Source organism: Lissotriton helveticus, chromosome 8 (assembly GCF_964261635.1).
Source record: "Lissotriton helveticus chromosome 8, aLisHel1.1, whole genome shotgun sequence".
In the NCBI taxonomy this organism is placed as follows: Eukaryota; Metazoa; Chordata; class Amphibia; order Caudata; family Salamandridae; genus Lissotriton; species Lissotriton helveticus.
The window spans coordinates 1,603,785,709-1,603,792,617 of record NC_136069.1 but is presented as its reverse complement, the minus strand read 5'-3'; positions in this window follow the sequence as shown (position 1 = coordinate 1,603,792,617).

Below are 6,909 nucleotides of genomic sequence, written 5' to 3'. Positions count from 1 at the left end.
ACACTGTGATCATTGCCCCTCCCCTCTGCACAATCTGTTCAATGCCCCTCCCCTCTGCACCCTGTGTTCATCGCCACTCCCCTCTGCACACTGTGTTCATTGCCCCCTCCCTCTGCATGCTGTGTTCATCACCACTCCCCTCTGCACACTGTGTTCATTGCCCCTCCCCTCTGCACACTGTGATCATTGCCCCTCCCCTCTGCACAATCTGTTCAATGCCCCTCCCCTCTGCACCCTGTGTTCATCGCCACTCCCCTCTGCACACTGTGTTCATTGCCCCTCCCCTCTGCACACTGTGTTCATCGCCCCTCCCCTGTGCGCACTGTTTCATTGCCCCCTCCCTCTGCACACTGTGCTCATTGCCCCTCCCCTGTGTGCACTGTTTCATTGCCCCCCCTGCACACTGTGCTCATTGCCCCTCCCCTGTGCGCACTGTGTTCATTGCCCCTCCCCTCTGCACACTGTGATCATTGCCCCTCCCCTCTGCACAATCTGTTCAATGCCCCTCCCCTCTGCACCCTGTGTTCATCGCCACTCCCCTCTGCACACTGTGTTCATTGCCCCCTCCCTCTGCATGCTGTGTTCATCACCACTCCCCTCTGCACACTGTGTTCATTGCCCCTCCCCTCTGCACACTGTGATCATTGCCCCTCCCCTCTGCACAATCTGTTCAATGCCCCTCCCCTCTGCACCCTGTGTTCATCGCCACTCCCCTCTGCACACTGTGTTCATTGCCCCTCCCCTCTGCACACTGTGTTCATCGCCCCTCCCCTGTGCGCACTGTTTCATTGCCCCCTCCCTCTGCACACTGTGCTCATTGCCCCTCCCCTGTGTGCACTGTTTCATTGCCCCCCCTGCACACTGTGCTCATTGCCCCTCCCCTGTGCGCACTGTTTCATTGCCCCCCCTGCACACTGTGCTCATTGCCCCTCCCCTGTGCGCACTGTTTCATTGCCCCCTCCTTCTGCACGCTGTGCTCATTGTCCCTCCCCTCTGCACACTGTGCTCATTGTCCCTCCCCTCTGCACACTGTGCTCATTGTCCCTCCCCTCTGCACACTGTGCTCATTGTCCCTCCCCTCTGCACACCGGGATCATTGCCCCTCCCCTCTGCACACTGTGCTCATTGTCCCTCCCCTCTGCACACTGTGCTCATTGTCCCTCCCCTCTGCACACCGGGATCATTGCCCCTCCCCTCTGCAAACTGTGCTCATTGCCCCTCCCCTCTGCAAACTGTGCTCATTGCCCCTCCCCTTCTGCACACTGTGTTCATTGCCCCTCCCTTCTGCACACTGTGTTCATTGCCCCTCCACTCTGCACACTGTGTTCATTGACCCTCCCATCTACACACTGTGCTCATTGTCCTTCCCCTCTAAAATGTAAATGTAAATGTGGGTGTACTTGTAAAGCGCACTGCGACTCCATGGAGTATCCTGGTGCTGAAAGACCGCTGGAGAACCCGTCCTGGTTTTCCCTGTGAGATGGTCCCTTTCTGGGTTTCTCCAAGGTGAAACCAGGCATCCCCAGCGTCTGTGGGGGGCCGTTGTAGAGATGAGGCAAGCTTAATGCCCAGAGCTGCCGAGTGTGTTCCCTGGTTAGAGTGGGCACCGAGGTGAGAATTATTGAGTCCGTTTTGACCCTGGTCCATGATCCTGCCGCGTCGGGAATTGAACCCTGGTCCCGGGCCGTTCTCTGCTTACGGGTCTGCCGCCTCTAACCAGTGAGCCACACCACTCCACTCCACTCTGCAAACTGTGTTCATTGCCCCTCCCCTCTGCACAATGTGTTCATTGCCCCTCCCCTCTGCACACTGTGTTCATTGCCCCTCCCGTCTATGCACTGTGTTAATTGCCCCTCCCCTGTGTGCACTGTTTCATTGCCCCCTCCCTCTGCATGCTGTGTTCATCGCCCCTCCCCTCTGCACACTGTTCATTGCCCCTCCCCTCAGCACACTGTGTTCATTGCCCCTCCCCTCTGCTCCCGTGGGTCTTGACTCTCGAAGTGTCCTTGTCTAAAGGGGTTTTGTCGTAGTCCATCCGGAAGTGCCCCTAAACAGTAACTTTGTATCTCTTGCGTTCTCCATTGTAACTCAATGGTAACTCGTGAATGTGTTTACACACTGCACCCGTCTCCCGTGGGCCTCCTACTTCCTAACCCTTGGTTGTTTAGTGTAGCCCCAGCGATTCCCCAGGCCCTAGGCCTACTCACGGTTTCTGTCGTGGTTCTTATACCACTTTCTTAGTATATGGTTTGTGAGGCCCCTAGGGCAAAACTGTATTTGTGCAACTTATCGTAGCTAATCGAGTAACTTGTGATGTACTTTTACCTCTGACCTCATAAAGAGTGCAGAAGGGTTGTGTTAGAAATAAATACATATATATTTGATATATACCTGGTGTGGTGTCCTTTCATTTGGTATTCAAGGGATTATAATTGGTAAAAAAATTGGCTTCACATGCTCTCTGAAGTTTTAGCCTAAGACTGCTGTTCCATGCTACCACTAAGATAGCTTGTCTATAAGATTGACTTTACAACCACCATCAATAAGGGTCGATTTAGACTGGTGCAAGGTGCCACTAGAACTAGTGACATCATATGCCAGGCTAACTTCTCACAATCAGCACATGGCACCTTGGTGGCCCCGCCACTAGGTTGTCTGTCCGTAAGACCTTAATGCACGGTCCGTGTACTTACTACTGGCACTTTGCACTTTTGACTTTGTCGCCACCATGGGCGCCCAAAACTGTCACAAGCACGACCCCCGGCCAACAGGCTTCATTTGACATTCCTGACCCCGCCAGACATTCTTGAAACACCAACACTTTGGCACCACTGTGCTCTCCACCTGCCGTCTGACATCTTAAAAGCACAGACTATGTTTTATCATCAGCATCCTGCACTATGTTGACTCTGGGCTTTCTGGTGCCCGCCAGCAGAATTGTATCTCACTGTATTTCATGGATGATGACTGTTGTTTTATCAGTATTTTACGTGTCGCAACATTTAGTAATAATTTTAACTAATTGAAACAAATAAGGAATTACTTACTTACTAGTCCTTCTTCTATGTTGTGGGGATGTCCCAGGTTTTTTTGGTGTTCAAAACCTGATCACTCCCTAAGCTCTTGTGGCTCTAAGTAGACAGTTCACATTTGGGCAGTGGGAGCTGAAGAGAGGCTGAAGTTTTAACTGTAAGAAACTATGATGAACAAAGTGGCCTATGACAAGCAGCCAATGACAGCTGAACAGAGGAGGGGACAGAGAGCATGGTAAGGTAGCACATTATCCATCTACTGATTTTGGAGATTTATAGAGTAGGCTTGTGATTGTTTTCCTCTGAGTGCAGAAGAGGGAAGGGTACAATGATGAAAAGACGATGTAGGCGGTAAACACGCTCCGATTGGCAAGGTGGGCAATTGGACGTGGGCAGGGCCGGACAGGCCGTTGTGGGCACCGGGCAATCCCCCGGTGCGCCGCAAGGGTGGGGGCCCTGTAACAAAATCGGCCGAAAACCGGCCCCGCCCCCCCCCCCCCCCCCCGGGGCCAGCCGAGCACTTTGCCGGGGCCGGTTTGGGTTCCCAGTCTGGCCCTGGATGTGGGCCAATGGGCCTGTGGCGCCATTTTTTGGGTGGACTAAGCAGTCAGAACTGCCAGGGTCATTCTTGTCTCCACTGCAAGTGGAACTTAAAAGCCTGTAATTACAGCCTTTGCATACATATAAGTGTCCTGACCCACCCCAGGCCGGCTAATTGTCAGTGGCAGACTGACAATGGGCTGCTCTTTCTGTCACAGCATGAGTTGCCTCTGGCCCCTGCATTCTGCCAATTGCGGCAGAGGCCTCAAAGAGCTGCTGACGGGAAGCCATTAGCACTCGCATTGCAGAGGACTGCAAAGTTAGGGTGGTGGGGGGCTGGTTAGGGCCAGTGAGGGAGCTCGTCGGGTTGTGTCCTTCTCACATCATGGAAGGGGTGGCATAAATGAGTCCGTCGTTCAACTTGTTCTCCTTTTCCTGCCAGAGGCCGAGTTCACACTATATAAAACTACAACAAAAAATGTCAAATGTGGGCCACTTTTTAGGTCTCGCCTAGGCATTGCATTCGCTGTCTCTTCGAGACATGCTGTATTCAGGATATGGGAATTAAGCTCCGCCCATGTTCTGCCCATTTTTACTATTGGCTCCTCTTCCTGTCGTTTTGTCAATGATGGCTTTGATTCATCAACAGGCTTAGTAGCCCCTCCTTAGTACCGCCCTCTCTCTTGTTGTTATCTCCCATAAGGACACCGCCTCTCACATGTGTCCTTACTCTCTAGCTTTCATTAGCAGTTCAGAGACCTATGTACTTAATTAATGTGTTTCTGAAGCAGGCACAACATGCTGCTCGACCTCTTTTTTTATATCCAGCCAGACACAGCACTGCCGTTTTAACCCCTTGGGCGCGGCCGCGATTCTGCGCCTGTGCGGCCGTTCTGAAGAGTGGGCGGGATCATGACGGCCCCCAGCCGTCATCAGCACATGCCCACCGTGAAGCATGACGGTCGGGGGCCGTCATCAGCATTGAAGGGGTTAAAGCATCGCTTTAGCATGGCGTCCCCCCTCCTTTCTTTTTGCTGCTCAATGCACTACTTTTTTTATATTTGTTTACTTTGATTGAAGAAGTAAAAATGGTGGCCGCGTGGGCGTGGGTATGAGCACTCTTTGCCGCTCCGACATGTTTTAGTAATTCAGTGCAGTGCCCGCTTAATGTGCATTGTGGTATAACTTTTAAATATGCTCCATTCCCCCACTCCCTCCCCCACTGCACAGACACCGCGCGACGTGGGCGCTGTGTTAATTAAACAAATCTCCAAATGCTTCCACCATTGTTCCCTCTCCCTCCCCTATCCCTCCCCATTCATGCCCTTTTGTGGCTTTTTTTTTTTACCAGACTCAGAGTTCGCTTTATGGTGGTTGAATTTGTTGTGTGACTTTTTAGGTTTCGCCCTGGGCGTTGCAACTGCGTAGCAGTTGCTCCGCCCATGGCGAAACCTCATGATCCTACATATGGACTTTTGTTCCGCCTCTGTCTCCCATTGGCTAGCTCCATAAATGGAGGCTAGCCATTGGGAGACAGAGGCTGTCAATCACGCTTTCTCGAGAAAACGCGATTCGGGGCGTTTCTCAGGCTTTTTTTAAGTCCCGCCCCTTTGTCCTGGGCCGCGCTGTCATTGGCTGGCGGCCCGGGACACCCCTGTGACGTCATTTCCCGGGCCGCGCTGTGATTGGCTGCCGGCCCGGGACCTGACTTGTTTTCGAAGCTCTCTTTTCCATCAAACTTCTTTAAGATCGCTCTCTCAGTGCCTTCGATTTTAATGTGCCACAGTTAATGATATCTTTTGGGATTCGAGTCGACCAGGACGCTTATAGTTGGACACAGTTTATTAAACACTAGACCGCATGGAACTAAAATTTTGCAGATACGTCAGTAGAACGATGATTGAGTTCACCTAATATGGCTTCCCCAGCCTCGCACTCGCCCTAAAAACGCACACTTTGTTTCGTTTCTTAAATGTTTCGCTAAACCGTTCCGATCATTTACATCTACGGAAGATGAAGCAAGAACAGGGACAATAAAAAAGAAATCAAACTCATTTGACGTCTTTGAAACGTGGATGTATGGCGCGTCTGGCTATTGACTGTGCTTTCCTCCAATTACAAACTAACTTTTTTCAGGAAAAAAATTTGCTTTCCTGCTGTGCGTCTATTTTCTTTACATTAAAAGCTTTCGGCTCTTTAAAATGGATTGTAAACCAAAACGTAGTCTTCTATTGTAGTGGGATCTGACGCCAGGTAAAGTACACGCTATACACCCTAAAACATGGAGCACTTGAGATATCGTCGGGGTGACGTTTGTGTAAGCGACTGTCATGAGCCAATCGGCCTTCCTGTCCGGAGCGTCACGCTCCTAACTGAGCCTATTGCAAGAGTCGCGCTTTTATCGTATCCTTTCCTTCCAAAATAGCATCCACTGCACCGACATCTGGTTCCACAGCCTCTCCAGCGGCAGTTCCAGCAGCAACTGCACCTGGTGTACTGATCGGACCAATGGTGCGGGTACACCCTGTGGTGTTGGCTTCAATAGTTGACAGTTTCGAGAGACGGAATGAGGGAGCCGCCCGCGTGATCGGGACTTTGTTAGGTGAGGAGGCTGGTAAAGTGATGTCTGCCGCACTCATGTAGCCAGCGGGAGTATGGGTCCGTAACAATTTACCGACGTGGCCATGTTTAAGTCAGGCACGTGAAACTCACTTCATCGATGACAATTGGAGGATATTTCAGGATGTATGACGGTACCACACGTACTTTTACAACGCGTACCGTTACAACGCTACTTTTACCACGCAAGTCGTTACAACGACTTGCGTGGAGGGGCGCTGGATAGTAATTTTTTTAATTTACTATTCCAACTCCAGTCCCCGTGGACTCTAGGGAAAGGAGTTGGATAGTAAATTAAACTATTTACTATCCTGGAGCGCCCCCCAGCGCAAGTCGTTGTAACGACTTGCGTGGTAAAAGTAGCGTGGTAACGGTACCGCGTTGTAAAAAATGCGTGGTTACCGTTGTATACCGATATTTCATAGCCGTGTTAGGTTTAGAAACGCTAAGAGGCCTTTTAAGTAAAGAAATAAAGGGCCTAAGGAAACCGAAAAGCACAACACACATGGTTGACTACAGCTGCTAAGTTTTTAGAATGCGCATGTGTTGCATTTCATTGATTTCAACGTACCTGTCATGTGGCTGCCACTTATTGCCGATTGTGTGACATTTCAAAACGTTTGTGGGAGGGGTGCTACTCGTCAGAGAGCTTTAAATTCTAACATTCCTATTTTTTATTTATTTTTATTAATAACGTTTTATATAGCACTAGCTAGAC